At 40.8% G+C, this 17,969-nt stretch overlaps 1 protein-coding gene across 2 annotated transcripts in view; it reads left to right on the forward strand.

Moving 5' to 3' along the window:
* TMEFF1 (transmembrane protein with EGF like and two follistatin like domains 1) overlaps positions 1–17,969 on the forward strand; it is a 157,795-nt gene that overhangs the window by 43,224 nt on the left and 96,602 nt on the right. The gene's annotated exons all lie outside the window — the stretch shown is intronic.

Consider the following 17,969-nt stretch of genomic DNA (forward strand, 5'->3'; position numbering starts at 1 on the left):
TGTACCGCAACGCCGTTGCGGTGCGGCTGCCTGACTTCTGTATTGTGTTTGCAGGAATACTGTGGTCGTTCTTTAGGAGGGGTTAATAGGTCAATGTGTCGCCGGCATTAGCGGCTCAGCGGTCAGAGACTTGTGGGTCGTTGGAGGAGAGCAGGGGCATAAATTAGCGAGGAGGAGTGTGAAATATCAGAAATATCGGAGGAAGTTTCTAAGACAATGTGAGATGTGTGGACACTGCTGGAAGAGGGCATCCAGGCTGACACCATCAAGTACAAAAAGACAGAAGCAGATATACATGCCATCTACAACACATATGGCAGGCACTGGTTGTGGTGTCACTGTAAAAATGTGGAAGAAAAGTTATGCTTAAAAAGGCAGTAGTAGTCAGGTTCTGTTGTGTGGTAATCGCTTCACACATGATTGCCATGTTTCCGTTTTCCTCGTTGATTTTAAAGAGCCTGATATCGATACGTGGTGTCTGGGACAGGTTTTCCCTTTGCTCATCCCAATACGGCTTCATTAAGTTTTACCAGGTAGGTCCTTCCCTGCCAGAGATGACTTCCCTGTACACGTGGAGCATCAGCAGTTCTCTGTGGACTGCCTTGCTCTCCTCACTGTTTGCACAGAGCAACAAACTTAGAATTCTGTGACAGCTTTTTCTTCAAAAGTTGGGACTCACATAATTACTTTCTGTGCTCAGAGAAGCGGAATCCAGACCTTGACTATTACTTTGTCATTTTGATGTTTGTATCAGGTTGACCGAATGCCCTGGAGCAGTTTCTTAAACTTTTTGTGTTGGTCCCTGAGGCTGTAGCATTTCCTCACCACTCGGTTTTGTAGCTACCTTTATTTTCTGTTAAATTGTTAGGAAATGCTGAAGTCCTCTCCTTAGTTCCTCTGGAGCATGCTGCTAAAGAAAGAGTTTGCTGTAGCAAAAGAGCACTGCAAGGTGGACAACATGGGCAGATAACATAAAAATTCAGATGGCTTTTCTAGCCTTGATTCTCTCCCTTCTGCCCAGGCATTGCAGTACCATCTTTTGTTAAATTCTGATATAATGGCATCATGCCTTGCCAATGGCCAAGGGAGGATCATATAATCAAGCAATTAGAGCAAGAAACAGAGAATTTGGACATAGCTGCCATTAATTGGTGATGTGATGTGGACTTCTGTGCATTTGTTTATCTGTCAGTCCTGCTTCGCTAAGTGAGAAAACTGAAATAACTTGATTTTAGTTAGAATGCTGGATAAAACAGTTGGTGGGATGTAGGTTTTGTTTTGTTTCTGTGAAAGAGAACAGGCACCAAATGTTAGGGTTGATGTTTTAGAGGTGTTATCTTATTGCCAGATTTACTTGTAGTCATCTTGTGCAGTGCTTCTGGTACCCAATGGCTGTAAGCAGGATGATGTGATAGCTGCTTATCTGCTCTGGTAGTCTTGTCCTCAATAAGAATTGGGAAAGGAAGTATAAAATAGATTTAGTTTATGAGTTGGATTTGGGAATCTCCACGCTGCACTCTTCAGTTTCAATCTGGATGGATCCCCTGTGTGAGGTGTGTTGCAGCCGTGGGGGTTCATTTTATTGCAACTGCCCAAATTCAGTGCATTGCAGTAAGATTTGCTTTAAATTTGAGCACTTGGGATTCCAGTTAGCAGCAATATATCTCTGTTGGTATGCATTTCAGCTGCTCCTTCCTTTATGTGATCATATATGCTTGTTGGGATGATTTCACACACTTCCTATGAGTCTTATAGGCCATATGCTGCCCTTGGTTTCTTAAAGTCTCTTTGAGCAATGTCTGTAAAGATAAAATTGTTTCAAAATAGCTTATTGAGGACTGGATGAGGCCAAGGAAAAGTAAGGGACACGTGGTCTTCCACAGGATTACCCTTCTGAGGAGCATTAAAGTCTTTCTTTGCAACAATCGTAAGGTCTCTGAAATAGCTTGAAGATGGAAGTAGATGGAAAATGTTGATTAGAGAGAGGAAAGGGGAGAGCTGGACAAAGGAAAGTATCCATCCTGTGTGTAGGGTGATAGTGGAGAGTATGATGTGCTGTTTATTGAGCATGGAACTATAAGCTGTCAAAAAGCTTATAAATTTTTAGACAGAACAGCAGAGAAAGCTATAGGGGAGCAATCCTTCATCACATACACATTACCTTAAGTTTCAGTATGCTTTAGAAAAATGGTTTCTACCCTGAAATAATTCACAGAGTAAATTAGACAGAGAATGTGAAAATGGACAAAAGAGAGCGGTGAAGCAGGGAACATCAAGTGGTGAACCATCAGGAGTACAGCAAGCAGAAGCAAAATTCATGCATTATGATATGGTAGGATGAGAAGAGTAGACATCAGAGGTGGATTGAAAGCATCGTGATGCTGGGCAACAAGAGGGTCCTGAGAAGGGATGGGAGCGGAAAGTATTGGTTGACCAGTACATGAGAAGAAGGGAGTAAGGAAGCTGCATGAGAAAAGATAGAAAGCTGAGAATGGGAACAACTCACAAAGGATAACAAGAATTAGCCACATTGTATGTACATTTTCAAAGCATGTTTGTGCTTGTGTGCTTGCTCCTTGTGTGAGCAGAGCTTTAGAGATAGAAGATTTGGGAAGGGCACAGAAGGTGAGCAGGAAGAGCAAAGGGAGATGGCAGTCTCATGCAGATAAGGCAGGAACATCCCCAGAACATGATAATAACTCCAAGTAGTGTAACAGCAAAGGAGAGAAATTACACTAATTGTTCATTTTTGCGCACACTCAAGGAGGGAGCAGTGCATTTAAAATATGTCTTCTGTCACTGTTGCTAGAGATGCATGTAGTAACATAGATAAAAAAGATCTCTTTTTGTTTGGTCCTCTCTTCTTGTTTGCTTTCTAGCACTGATGAATCTGCCATCATTCAGAATTTGAAAGTCTTTGTCCTTGTTCTCTCCTGCTGTTATTGTTGTTTCCCCATATCCTTGTCATGCAGCAGAGGTTGTTCAATTAGCCACTCTTTATTTCCATTATTTTGTTAGATGATATCAAGTCTGTTCTCCAGGCACAATAGCAAGGATCCCCAAGATTATCATTGCTGTGTCAGCAGAAGTGCCACAGCATAAACATATTAAGAAAAAAATTATCTGCACAAGTCATCTCTTTACTACTTTGATGTGGTGCATGTAATGTATTTTTAAAATATGTTACATGATAATATTAACAACATATTTTTTAAATTACCTTCAGTAATCAAGGACCAGCAGTGAAAAATAACACATCATCTGTAGTTTGTGTGTGGACTGCTAGTGCTGCTGACTTGTTCAGTGCTTAATAGCTTGTGGAGATTGTAGGAAGTGGTGAAAACAAAGGTCACTGAAGCCGAACCAAAGTAGCGATGCTTGAAATATGTTGCTTTTCTCTCTCCTTGAGTGTGGCCCTTGCCTTTGCTATGTCTCCTTCCTTCCAAAACTGTTTGATAGTTAGCAGGATGAGACACTGAGAAGCTTAAAAAGTAAGTGCCAAAAACTTAGTAAACAAGAATCTGTTAGAGTTAGGAGCAAAATGTTTGAGGCACAAACTCGGTGCTTGTGACTTCTCAGTTGCCTTTGCAAGGTTTTCAATCTCAGTAGCATCTAGGATATGTCCAGGATAGGCTCTCTTTCAAAAATACTGTCTACATTTATTGGCTAATTGCAGTTTTAGAGTTCAAACCAGGATAAAATATCACTATTTTCTGATGTGTTATCTATTATATATGAGCTGTTGCAGTTGAGTACTTCATCTTTTTCCTTAGGATAAGCAGGAGTCTAAAGCTACTCACATTGATAACATCTACTCTGTGAAGTGAAAAGCTGAGCTGAAGAGTGGGTTGGCCAAAGCGAGTTGTGTGTACATCTTTATCGGTCTAGGCTTCTGCACTATCCGAAGCTTGGATCCATTCCGTCCCTTCCCTGTCTGTGCAAGGGAAGAACATAAAGCTGTGCCCAGTCCACCTGGTCCACCAGAAAACAATGTGGGATGACATAAACCTCAGACACTCGCTGTTGCCAGAGCTCGCCCTTGTTTGTGCCTGAGCTCTGCGTGACTCTGTCAGCCAGAATCTGATGTAGCCTCAAGCCTGGCTTTTATCTGTGCTTAACTGCTGCAGCAGGCATACTCTTTATGCCTTTTTCTTTTTTTTTTCCGATTGTTGTTGTAAAGATGAACTAAGTGGGGTTTTTGGTTCTAGCGTGTCATCCTAAGTTATACAAGACCAAATCAATTTGTGTTAATAGTGTGAAGCCAGATTGGCAAGAATGGAAAAGCAGGGGATGGTTTGGGGATACGGGTTCAGGTAAATTAGCCTAGCTGTTCTAAGAAATATATGTCTTGTTTATTTGTTTGTTTGCATAGACAAACCTGATCTGAAATGGTATATGGACTTAAATAATTGGTTATTTTATCTCAGACTATGACTTATGCTCCTGCAGATGAATTACAACAGTCAAGCCAAGCAAACTGTGATATGTGTTTGTGCCAATTGAACTTCTGAAGTAAATGATCCAGACTCAGTCAGGTTACATATCACTTTGAGAAACTATCATAAGGCATGAATACAAAGCAGCTATAAGGAGAAAGTGAGAACGATTAAAAAGAGAAATTAATACTCAGAGAACACCATGCACGTATTTCTTTCCCTATAGTGTAATTATTTAGCCATGGAATGTCCTTGCGATGCAGATTCTAAAGCTGAATTAAGAGTGAAAAGGTAATTAAAGTGGAATTGAAAGTGTCAGAATAACAGAAAATCGTCTCATAACAGGTGTCACTCCATCATTGTCACTAGTGGGAACTGATGCTGCTATGGAGTAATTGAAGCTTGACTGAAGAGACTGGATGGGATCCAATTTCTTTACTGTTTCTTGAAATGGAGAAAAGAGCAGCAATGTTTGTCATGAAAAATGTTGCCAAGAGAACCTTCCTTCTGTACCGAGACCTTCCTGATAACTCCTGTTACAGGGAAAACAAGAACCATCTTTATTAAGAGCTGTCAGGCACTTTTATTGCTGTTGATGCAAGGATAAGCACTTGTACTTAGAGTCTGATGTTTTTCTTCTAGAATTGACAGTGCACTGGACAAAGGGAAAAGTTAATATTTACTTGGATTTGGAAAAAGGAAAATCTGCACTCAGGGTCTTTGACTGAAGAAGGAGGAAGGCAGAGAATAGCACAGATATTGACAGGAGGCTGGATTTTCCTTTTTCCTGTAAAGAAATGATCGTATTCCATCACTGATCAGCAAGCTGAAAGTGCTTGTGACTTTTCCATCCCATAGCCAGATTTTTGCATGTGTCCATATAGGAGATAGGAGAACAACCTTCCAAATTAACTATAGATGTAACTTTTGGGGAAGAAAAGATAATGAGCACCAGGCTGTTGAAAAAGGATCTATTTTTCAGACTGTAGACTTACCTTTCTGGTAAGTCCCTGCAGATGCTGTGGAATAAATGTGGTGATAGAGGACATGTTGTGTTTTTGAGGAATAAGCATGTCTCTTTGTAAGCTATCTGCAATATCTAATAGAGCTAAAGACCAAGGAAATTCTATGTTTGTTATTTTTTAAAAAAAATAAAAATAAAAATAAAAATCATTCTATCACAAGAATAGCTTTAGATAAAAACAATTAAATATAAATAATCTGTTATAGACCAAATAATCCTCTTCTAATGGCTGTTATTTATTCTTAGATCATCTTGAATTTTTAACAATTTGGAAATACTGAAAAACATGGGAAGAAAAAAAGGAAAAGCATGAGTGTGGAGTTGTGTTCTGTAGATCCTGAGTGTGTAGAGAAAAGCATACTGTACAAAAGAAAACCACAGTAAATTTTATTATTTGAAGTCATTTCTTGACAAAATGGTTCTTCTTTTTGTAATATTTTTCCTCCAGAAAGGATAAAAAGATACAGAAAAAATTGTTTAGGGGTAAGTTCAGCAATCAAAATGTGATCTGATGAAATTAAAATTACCTGAAGAACCTCATTATCTGCTTCCTTGTCTTGATGAACAACTACAACATACCTTTAGTTCCAATTTACTTCACAGTTGGCTTCAAGAGGTTCTGAGGGCAGGATTCTTTCATCTTTCATTATTAGGTAGATAAACAGTGGCACCATTAGTTATTTAAGTGTTTGGGAATCACAGGTCATATGTTCTTCAATGCATGTATTTATTTATAAAAAAAGAAAAAAGAGTCAGATCTGTGTCTCCACTAAGATTCTTACCACGGAACATTTGTCTTATGTGAAGTTGGGGGCATGATGCCAGCCAAGCTCTTTGAGTACCTAGCAAGGTGACCAGAGGAATTCTTTCTGAGCCCGTTATGTCCCCAGGCCCAACTGGGTAGGGCTGGGACGCTGAGCAGGGGTTTGCAAGGGTTTTGCAGAGGTGCATGCCTCTGTTCCAGACACAAAGTTATTATTAAACTAATTTCAAGGCTTCATTTTTTTCTTTAAGTTGCTCTGCAACTGCCTTACTAGTCACAGTGTGGTTTTATGAGGAGGTGGTGTTTAACTAGCAAATCAGGATTTATTTTAGGATAATTTCAATTCTAATTATAGGCAACAATTTCTAAGGACTGAAAAGACGAGTCTTTTCTGGTAATAGATTATGTGTTACAGCAACAGTGTTTAAAGGATCAGGTTCAAAATAAAATTAAATCCCCGTAATGCCTCTCTTTCGACTTAGTATTATAAAAATAAATTTAGTTGCAATTACAGTCTTGAAACAGTCACTTTATATAACAGTGTTCAAGCTGGCAGGATCCTCATCCACGCCTCAGAAATAGCGTTAATTAAGACCAGCAGGAAAACATGTGAAATGAAAGAGGAGAAAATCAAGAACAAGGCAAAACTGTCAGTAAGTTTTCTGAAGGGAAATTATCCTTTCCGTAGCTACAACAGCCAACTTCTGCCAGGCTGGGACCTTGCTGCGTGCATCAACATCTTAAAAAGGAGTGCTTGGCAAGACAGCGCAAGGACATTGGGGCTGTGAGATGGCTTCTGCAGTCTGCTCCGGAGGCACAGCGTGAGGCTGCGGGCTGCCCCTTCTCAGCGCTCGACCTGCTGGCGGGTGGCAGCTGAGCTCCTCCAGGCAAGGCCTCGGGGCCTCTTACGCCTCACCCAGCCACATGGGAACGGTGTCAGAGCAGATGGAGGCGGCTGGCTCCGGTTAATCTGCCCTTGAGTGCTGTGGTGTGTTTGGGATGAAGCGCTTAACCTTCAGAACTCTGACTGCCTCACCCCTGGTCCAGCCCTGCTTATTTCCCAGACTGGCACGTTTCAGCGCTGTTTCAGCAGCCTATTGCAGATGAAAAAACCTGCCTCAGACTGCTTGAATTCCTATGACATGGCATCTAATGATGTGAGAAGGAGCACCTGGACCACAGCGAGGTTTTGCTGTCACATCTACTCACATATGACTGTAGAAAACCCAAAAACCCCTTTCAGCAGCAGGTGAGAAAGTGCCCCACTGCTAAAATTTGAAGCACAGGGAGGTGTTTGGTGTACTTGCTCTCCGTGGTTGCACGTACAGTTTCACACATAACTACCAAGAATGAGTGATTAGATAAGCATCATTTGCAGTAGTTGCTGAATTTCCTCTAAAATGTTAGTACAAACAAGTACCTTCCCAATTGCAACATAAAAGCTTGAGGTCTGGGCTAGCCAAATGTGTCAGTGCATATGCACACAAAAAAAAAATAAAATAGATTAGCCATACAAAATGTGGGAAAGTTTTTGGAAATAAAAGTTTTAATCATTAAAGTGTACATAAGCTTCACAGCCAAGGTGTAAAGTCAGTAGTTGGTTGATGAAGACATCTCAAACAGCATTTTCAACAGGCATTTCTATAGATTGATTGATAAAAATTGGTATGTAGTTACCAGTTTGTTGCTTTAAAACTCAGGGAAGAGCTGATCTAAATAAATCTTTACAATTTGCTAATTAGCATTGACTCTGGTTGTGCGCTGCCTCTTTCTCATCCCTCTGGGAGAGGCAGAGGTCAGTTCATTGTGCCAGGAGGGTTCTCCGGGGCAGAGGGGAGCAGCAAAACATCCTTAGAAAAGCCAACAGGGTCCCCCTGAGCAATAATACCAGGTGCAGTGGTGGGCAGATGAGCTGTCACCTTCCTAAAACATGGTGTTTTAGGATAGATTTTCCTTCATCCTCCATTTCTCACATAGCTTTACCTAGATAATTCCGTAAGGCAGAGTCCCTTTTTCCTGTCTTGACTGGAATTTCAGGGTTATAAAAGTGAAAGTAAAATAGACAGGCTAAGTTAAGTTTATAGATTTATTTAAGATTTATAGATTATAAAGTTAAGATTATAGATTTTTTTTTTCTTGTACAAAAGGTGGATTGAGAAGGCAATTTGTTTAATTGCATTTCTCCCATAGCTATCTGCAAAGGATGTCCCTTTGTTTGTACGTCTACATGGAATGCTTTTGTGGAAATATGTATATATGATTGAAATGTGCAAAGTCAGTTCTGAGCTGTAACAGATAGTCTTTCTCACATCGGAATCTTGCAGTTGTCATAGGTATGAAGCAGAAATGTTGGTTAGAAAACATGGAGAACAGCTGCCTTATTTTTGTTTGTTTTTGTTAAGCGAGAAGAGGTATATCATTATCTCAGTGCTCTTTGTTAAACCCCTGTCTGTAATGTAGAAGAGTTACCCAGGTGAGAGAACACAACCTCCACATTTGCAAGTGATATTCACACTGCTGACTGAGCAAACAAAGAGGAACTGTGGAACCAGGCTCAGAATTTGAGCGTTTTGGGTGATTTATCTAACAGATGGTAAATGCAGTCCAATGTAAAAAATTAGTCTGGGAGCAAGGAATCAATCATCCAGCACGCTGATCAGGAAAGGGATTTGGGTGTTATAGCAGAAAAATTAATGAGCTGGCAATCAGCAGCAGAGCGGCATTAAAACAAAAAGATACTATACTGCAATAAAAGGGTCGACATACAGAAGACAAAAGAGATGAATATAATGCTTTGTTAAACACTGCATAAACCTAATCAAAAACAGTGTATTAAAAAAAAAAAAAAACAACAAAAAAAAACAAACAAAAGCCAAAACAAAACAAACCCAAATTATTCAAACATAATGATGAAATTATTTGGTATCAAAACCTGGAAATACAAGTTAATGTACAAATGCGAAGTTATTTTACCTCCTTCACAATTTTTTTTACCCCCAAATATACAGTGTGTTGAGTCACAGGTTACCAATTACTTATTGGTAGCATATATGCTATTTACAGTTGTAATACAGTGGACTTGCAATAATCTAAACAAGATTAAGTAAAAGGTAACAGTACTGCTTTACAGAATAAATATTTATTTCTATTAAAATTCTGAAAACACTTCCTTAGCCCCTTTCAGTTACTCAGGGTGGAAGAGTTTAGCATAACGCCATCCTTACAACCAAAATCGCTCCATGAATTTTCTCAGACTTTTCATGGGAAGTCCAGACAGAGAAGACTAAGAAAAGGTGGCTTCTGTGCTCAGTTTCCTCTTCTGTTTCTAAGGATCAGACACAGGTTAGGCTTCTTGGGAGGTGACGATGTGCGTGGGCTTAGGACTGAGCCTAGCAGCTGGGGGGTTGACACAGGTGGAGGCCTGGCAAGGGATCCCACTTGAAGCTTGACACAACAAAGGGGCTTCTGTGAGAGCTAATACCTGAAATAAGTGGTCTAGAAAGTTTCTCTCTTCTACTTCAGCAAACCACATGAAAGAAGTAGATTGCAACATGGTTATTTTGCTACAGAAAGCTGCCTTAAACTGCTCTTCTGAGTCCTGGGCTAGTAATGTCTTTTATTTCTGAACGCAGTCAAAGAGATGGGAAACTGTGATGCCATACTGTCCTCCGATTTTGTTTCTTATATGGTTGCTGTTTTTTCTTGATAGTTTGGTGAACAGCTAGTGAAGTGTTTAGTGCTCCTGTTTATCATGTCAGCATACTGCCTAAATTCTTTCACTTACTATTTATGCTTTTTCCTTTGTTTAGTTTATTTGCTTTTAAATGCTGCCTGAAGAAATATTACTATAAAGACAAGGGGAAAGGATCTAATTGTCTGACCATATAACCAGAGGAGTAAAACCCACTACTTAAGGCACTTTTTGAGTGTTAATCACTGCTTAATATCAAAGAGGGGCTACTAGGTTATAATTATGATTTATCTATGTATAGAAGAACAAACAAACAAATTCATTTGATAGAGTTAAGCAGGAGGAGCCTGCAAATACTAGTTCATTATGGCTATACTGGTTAAGATTTTCGAGACACTTGATGATATTCCATAGACTTTTACAGCAGCTGTAGCAAAATCTATAGCAAAGGAATAGACTTGGATATCTGTATTTCTCCTAGACAGAAAGGCAGTTTTACCTTAAAATTTTGCAGAGCATGTCAGAATATCTTCTGATACTGTGCTGAGTTGTGTTTACGTAGCTCCAGTGCACCAGGGTCAACCTTGGTGTAAATAGCAGCTCTACTTCCATCCCCAGTTGTTTACCTTGAGGCTGAAATTGGCCTTTTATTTCCTCTCAGTTGTATGGATGTGAGATGAAGGGCAGAATTTAGCCATGTGGCTATTTACATACATGGGTTTCCCCTGGCTGTATTTATTAAGTATCTTTCTGTTGCTTTAGAGGGTCACAACATTGTTGAAGAGGACTGATGTTGCCCATGGCCCCACATTCGAGCAGAAGAGGTGTGTTAGATTCAGAATGGCAGCAGCATGGGGTCTGTCGGTGCCTTAGAAGTGAGATGATTCAGAACAGATACAGTTGCGCATCTGTGATCCTGGTCACGTGCTCCTTCTCTCTGCGGGCTGATTGCTGGATTTGCAGGAATAAGGGGCTCCTCTCCAAGCACTGGAGGATGCTGACAAAGCCTGCGTGTCCTTTGCTACCTCCAGTTGAGGGCAAAATGAGAACCAACCACTTCCCTGCTTCTCTGCTGTAAAGCAAGTAATAGCAGCTAATTTATGGCAATTAGGAAGCCTCCCTCAAGAGCCGTGAGTTGACACCGGGTGCGTTTTGGCACAGGTTGTGCTCACAGGGCTCCTCAGCCCTGGGAACCTTGGGAAGACAACTTATGAGCTGGCTAATCCGGTGTTACATTTGCCGAGGGAATCCCCAGTGGGAAGAGCGAATAATTTCCACCTGCTTTGTGCTGCATGAGTGGCACGACAGGAGCTGATGCGATCGATGAACGTATTCGGAAGAGAGGCAGCATCTTGGCTGTATTTTAGAGAATGCATTTCTTTGTCCCAGATTCTGGCCATCACAGCATTGGTCACATTCACTCATTCACCTGGGCCCTCTTTGTACCTGCAACCCTGATGGCAACGAGGCACAGTGTAAGGATCCCACACTGTAGCACAGTGATAAATTCCCAGCCCCTGAAAATCCCTTTGAGACTGTCAGAGGGGGTTAGCAGAAGCTTCGGGAATCATATTTCTCCTTGCGTTTCAGGAAGGATAAACGAGCAGGCAGAAAGGAATTATTAACTATAGATTGAGCTGACAAGTCTCTCTCTGGGAGGTAAATGCGTTTCGGTAAGCTGAACAAGTCGTCAACAGTGATTTGTTTGCTAAAAGTGTGATGCAGTTGTTGAAGTTTCAGAGCAGCAGAGCTTATGACTCGGCTCTTTGTCGGTCCATAACTTACTGGCATTACCAGTATTCATTAAGTAGCCCAAATGAGCGGCCAGGGGCTTGTTTGTTTGTTTTCTCCCCGTGACTTTTATAGTACTGGTGGTTGTGCTACTTTTCCAGGGTCTTCCTGACTGTTTAATTATGGTTTTCAAAATCATCCCTAAATAGTATAGTGTATGGGTGTTTGGAGGAGAGAGTATATGCAAATCTAATTATTCTCCAGTACTATTCAGAGTGCTATGTTTCATGGATATTACACAAGTGTTGATTTATTTCCAATCTCTGTGTACAGAATAGGATTCCATTGCTATTTTTACATAGGCAAGTGTATCACAAGAATACACAGCAGTAATATTTTAATTTATAGATCCATTAAGGGATTCTAATGATTCGGAACACAAGAGGAAACTGAATTTTTTTGTATTATTTTGGAAACCGTTACATTTCAATCTCCTGCATGGAAAATACTCTTGTTGGAATTGGCTCCATTATAATATTTGGGAAATAAGGAAGTGCCTCGTGTTTCATTTGAAATCAGCAATTGCTTAAGGTATTTTTATAAATTCTTGATTTTGATGTAGGCTGAAATAAACCATAGAGATCCAGGGGTATGATGCCCTCTAAGTAAGTTTTCAATTGTAGTAGTGTTCTTTCCTTCTTGGAAAGGTCCAAAGCTGTAGAACAATCAGTATTGGGATTAAATCTTTCAGAAGGCAAATACTGCAACATCCTTTACTCTTCCCTTTTAGATAACTCTTGTTTTTGTTTTTTTTTCAAGTCCATGTTTCATTTCCTAGTTAATTTCTGCAACTCGTTTAGAAACAGGCATTTCTTCCCATGCTTTTAGATAGCGATATTTGCAGAAAGGAGCTTGCCATGCAGGCTGACTGCCTTTGCTGACAGTCCGTTGTCCACATGGCTGCAGAAGATCTCTCATGTCATTCTGGTTGCTGCTTCTGCACTGAAGCCTATTTCTCAGCATGATCCTCTTTCTGATCTGATGTACTATTTGCTTAATGATCTCTTAGCAGTCCAAATTTTTTTTTTAGAAAGTCCAAATTTTGTTCAAAAAACTTAGTAAGCAGCTTAATTTTAAAAAATGGAATGGAAAGGATAGATTTTTAGGGACATTATAAGAATATCTTGCTCTTAGAACCTGTGTTCAGAAATTTCCTACTTCAAGAAAAGAATCAGTAAATTTTGATGTACTTTCAAAAATGTCTAAATATCACCTGTGGACTAGACTAGGCAGAAAACTACCTTACCTTTTTGTGTAAACTTAAATGTTAGGAAAAACAAAGCACTACTGAACAGCTTCCACTGGTGTGAGTTATTACATCCTATCTGGGGGAGGAAATCCAGTCAGACAATGAGAAATCCCCAGTTGCTGAGTATGTCTGGGAAGTCTGTTTTGAGTAACTTGTCTAGCATTGCACAAGGGCATTAGAATTGCAACAAATAAAATTTGTTTTGGAATCTTCTTTCAGAGTACTTAGTTTACTCTTTTGTTATGGCTTATCATAACTTCCCTTCATTTACAAAAGAAAAAAGACTCTCCCTACCAACAGCTAGGGAAAATTCAGAAATCTCACATGGCTGGCTGATTTTTTTAAATGAGAAAGGTTAAAATCATTATGTACTGGCAGAGACTTCTCACTTGAATTAATGGCTTAATGGATACCATTGAAAATAGTTCTCCTATGTGAACCAGACACATGAAAACAGATAATTTTGCTACGTACCAACATGAAAGCAAAGACCCAGCAATCCCCATCTCTCTATCAAGTCTTGGGGTCAAGCATAGTCCAGCCACTTTTGGCAGCCTACATTTTCATAGGACTTTTCATAGGAGGATTCAATGGTCTGAGCTTTAGAATATATACCTCCATCACTCCAGCTTGTGCCTCAGCTCCTATGTAAGGACATGGAAAAGCTCAAGTGCCTTTAATGGTACAAATGATATAATTGCTTAAAAAAAAATCCAAAAAACCAAATATGTGCTCTGATTTGATTGTTAAGAACAGCATGTCTGGAAATCTTCTATTTAAACAACAAGCCTGAGTGCTATAAACAAAACAGGATATTAGGATGGAAAATGTTAGCAACGTTAACTAAACACACAGTCCCAGCTCTATGTATTATTTCAGTACAGGAATTTGCAAGTTGCATTCAAGTTAAAGAACTCTGCCTTTGCCCAAGAAGGTGTTCAGAAGTTGGGAAATGTGAATGCTTTGGTCTGTCCTTGGGTGGTCAGACTCATTTGCTCAAATAGTAAGAACTGCTTTCTCATCACTTTCTCATCTTTGCGAGAACGTTCCTGAAATTTCCTCTCAAAGGAGCCTGCAGAAACATTGTGTGCAGCCTTTTCTCCCTTGCTAGGTAAGAGCATGTATTTAGTGATGGAAAAGAAAATAATACAGATGTAACAAATATTAATGCTATTTGTTTTGTAGGAAAAATCAGCTGAATAGTAACACTAGAAAGCACATTTACAGAGCAGGAAGGGAAAGTTATGGGTTTTTTATTGTTCTTACATTTTAAATGTGAAAGATAGCCCAGATTAGGATGTGGTCTTACCAAGAATTGCCTTTGCCCATGATTTCACTCTCCTGCTGCTGGCTGTGCATCCCACCACAGACCTTGGCCCACTTCAGCCTTCAGTAAACCCTACTGTCAGCCAAGTCCGCTCACTAGGACATAATGGGCCAGCAATAATAGAAACATTAAATTTGGAAAAGACCTCTAAGATCATAAAGTCCAACCCCCAACTTACCCTCACCATGCCCACAAACCATGTCCCACAGTGCTGCATCCAGACAGTTCCTGAACACTTACAGGGAGGGTGACTACACCCCCTCCCTGGGAAGCCCATTCTAGTGCCTCACTACTCTTTCTGGGAATAAGTTTTTCCTAACATCCAGCCTGAACCTTCCCTGGTGGAACTTGAGGCCATTCCCTCTCATCCTATTGTTGTTACCTTGGAGAATAGGCCAACCTGCACCTCACCACAACTTCTTTTCAGGCAGTTGTAGAGACCAATGAGGTCTCTCCTGAGCCTCCTCTTCTCCAGATGACATAATCACAGTTCCCTCAGCTGCTCCACGTAAGTCTTGTGCTTCAGACCCTTCATCAGCTGCATTGTCCTTCTCCTGGTGTTATTAGTGGCTTTCTGACTGTTGTGATGGGTACCAGAAGTGACAGTGCCGTGAGATGGAGAGCAGGAAGAGATAAGGAGGAGAGCTGCAAACTATTCCCCATCACTACTAGTGAGCTGTCTTCCAAACCGTATAATCACCACGCATATATTTGCAGCCACAGTGATTGCAGTGTGTGTTAGGCTATAGATTTCTACCACTGCCTTGAAGCAGTGGATTTTAGGAGGTTTAGATTTGGTGTTGGGGAAATTTTTCACTGCGAGGTGAGGAACTGGCACAGCTGCCCAGAGAAGCTGTGGTGCCCCATCCCTGGAGGTGCTCAAGGCCAGGTTGGATGGGGCCCTGGGCAGCTGAGCTTCTGGGGGCAACAGCCCTGTCCCTGCTTTGGGCTTCATGATCCCTGAAGTCCTTTCCAACCCAAGCCATTCTATGATTCTGCATAATGGGCAGAAATTTTGTGGACTCAATATCTGATCTGTCTGAAGATGAAGATGCTGTGGAGTGTGCATGAGATCAAGTTACTAGAGAAATTTCCTTCAGACTTTTGGTGTAACAGAAGACCATCAGGCACAAAAGGTTTATTCCCATTTTCAGTCTTCCATAGCCAGCATGAAAGCACCGCGTATGATTCATTTTCTTCTTTAATTTGCCTTGTTCTTCATGTTACACTCCACTGAAGATACTTACTTTTATTTCTGCTATTCCACATGGCAGAATTTATCTTCAAGAAAGGAATTTAAGTGCAAGAAAGCTTTTATAGACAGAGATTGAAGCAGCAAAACATTAGGCAGGAATCAAATGCAAGATGTTAAGCACCGTCTTTCCTGAAATCAAGGAGCAATTAAACTTCTTATTTCACTGACAAACTTGAAACCTGTAAAGTAATACGGTAACATAATGGGAAGCAGCACTTAATGAGCTTATGCAGTTATTGCAAGTTAAAAACAGTTGCATGTTTGGCAAACAAAATACTGAGAATACATTATCATTAAACGGTGGTGATAATGTAGTCAAAACAATAGCAAAGTACATAAGCCTCACAGAGCTATTAAATTTACTGTATCTTCTTTGAGTGATACAAAACAAGTGAAGAAAGCACAACACAGCTGTAGGGGAAAAAAAAATGCTGGATTAAATCAGAAAAGCATGCAAGCTAATGAAAAAGAGCAATCAGGTTCACCTTGGATGGCAAAAACAAAACAATTCCAAACAAAACATAATATAAATCTTTTATCTCAGAGGAATCTTCTTTTTCAGGGTTAGCCTCTCTGGAAACAGGCTCAGTGTGAGACTTTAATCACCTAATCAAACAAGTAATAGAAATGATTAATGATTCCTAACCTGTTCAAACCCAGCATCTCTCGTGGTCTGCTTCATCACCTAACTTACGAGATCTACATCTGCCAGATTGGCTCATGAGCACGAAACCCAGGGCACAAAGCAGGCTATTTCTAAGAACGGTGTGAGCTCTCTCTACTTCAGCAAGGCAGTGATTGGCAGCACGGCTGGAAGCATATAGCTTTTTCCCTTGTGTTTATGGAAATAGCCTTCCCAGGCTACAGGGAAGCTGAGGACACAGTGGCCATAGTGTCCTCTGCTACTGCCCTTTCCAGCCCAGCTCCAACAGTCTGTCTGTCCCACCTGTGTTTCCTTAGCTTAAAAAAAGAGACTGCTGTGGGAGATGATGTCAGAAGTCTGAATGAAGCATTTCTCTGCCACCACTCTCCCTTCAGGAGCTTCCTTCATGGAAGAAAGTCAGCTAGGTTGAGCACGATCTGCCCTTCAACTGCTGACTGTTTCTACTAGCCTCGTCCTTTCTGTCTTTGAAGAGAGACAGTTTTCCAGGGGCTGTGGTGAGAATGGCTGACTGACTGTACTCCAGGTCCTCTTCCCTGACCTCCCTAAAGATGGAACAGTGTTGGCCTTTCATGGGTAATTGACATCAGCCTCACCGTCACATCAGTCAGTCCTCCCAGATCCTCCAGTGAGACCCATCTGGCCTGATGGAGATGAACATACCTGATTTTTCTAAGGAGTCTCAAACCTATTGCTCTGCTGTTGGCTGTCCTTTTTTTCTGAATGGTTTTGATACCTGCTGTGATTTGGGAGCAGGCTATGAAGACCTGTAAGACAAAAGAGAAACAGTGTGCTTCAGCCTCTTCTTTGATGCCTGCTGCCTTTCTCTTCCCCATCCATCAAGAGGTACATTTTTCCTGAACAACTTCTTGCACATGGCATTCCCAAAGAATTGTTTCTTTCTAACCTTAATGTCCCTTGCTAGCTCCAGCTGGGCTTTTTCTTTCCTGTTTTTGTACCAGAGTACCCAGGCAATGCTTTTGTTCTCCCCCTTTGTAGCCTGACTGTGTTTACACTTGTGTGCTCCCTTTCTATACCTTCAGTTCATTAAGAATCTTCCTCTCAGCCAACAAGGCATGCTGCCAAAAAGGTGAATGCAATACAGGAAGCAGTCAGAGCAATATAAAAGTGTGTGTGTGAAAAATACGGTGACTTTTCTGAAGGAGATAGAGAGGCGGATGAGGACAAGGACTGTAAAATAAGATGTAATGGTGTCCTCATTTGCCCAGGAAGAGGATGTTGATGGTGAGGAGATCAGAGTGGGTCAACTGCCAGATTGTTCACCCTGTTTTTGGTGGTTTTCATCTCATGCTGAAGTTCATAGTGCTGCACATACCTTGCTACTGAGATAGGTGTACACAGTTGAGTGTGTGGTGTCAGGAACAGAGAGGGTAGCAGGAAAGTAACAGAAGCAAAAGCTTTCTGAGGCAATGAAATGTTCTGTCTCTTTGTGTAGGAAGAATCCAGTGAAGATTAGTATCTAAGAGGAGTTATAGAGGGTAATTGGCTGGATGTCAGAAAAGGTGGGGCAGGATGGCAAAGCCAGCTCTGTGGAATGAGAAGCCTTATTCATTGGAGAAGAGGAACTCAAAGATTAAAAGATCAGAAGGAAGAGTTCATTACTAAGTCTAGGGCAAATGGATGAGGTAGGCTAAAAGGAGCAATAAGGGAGAGGTCTTCAGTCAGAAGTCAATGAAGATTGAAATTGCTTGAGTTCAAAGTAAAAGTTAAAGGAAAGGGAGAGGCGAGTGCAAGAACAGAAGGAATACCTA

Source organism: Tympanuchus pallidicinctus, unplaced genomic scaffold (genome assembly GCF_026119805.1).
Source record: "Tympanuchus pallidicinctus isolate F22 unplaced genomic scaffold, pur_lepc_1.0 scaffold5, whole genome shotgun sequence".
Lineage (NCBI taxonomy): Eukaryota > Metazoa > Chordata > Aves > Galliformes > Phasianidae > Tympanuchus > Tympanuchus pallidicinctus.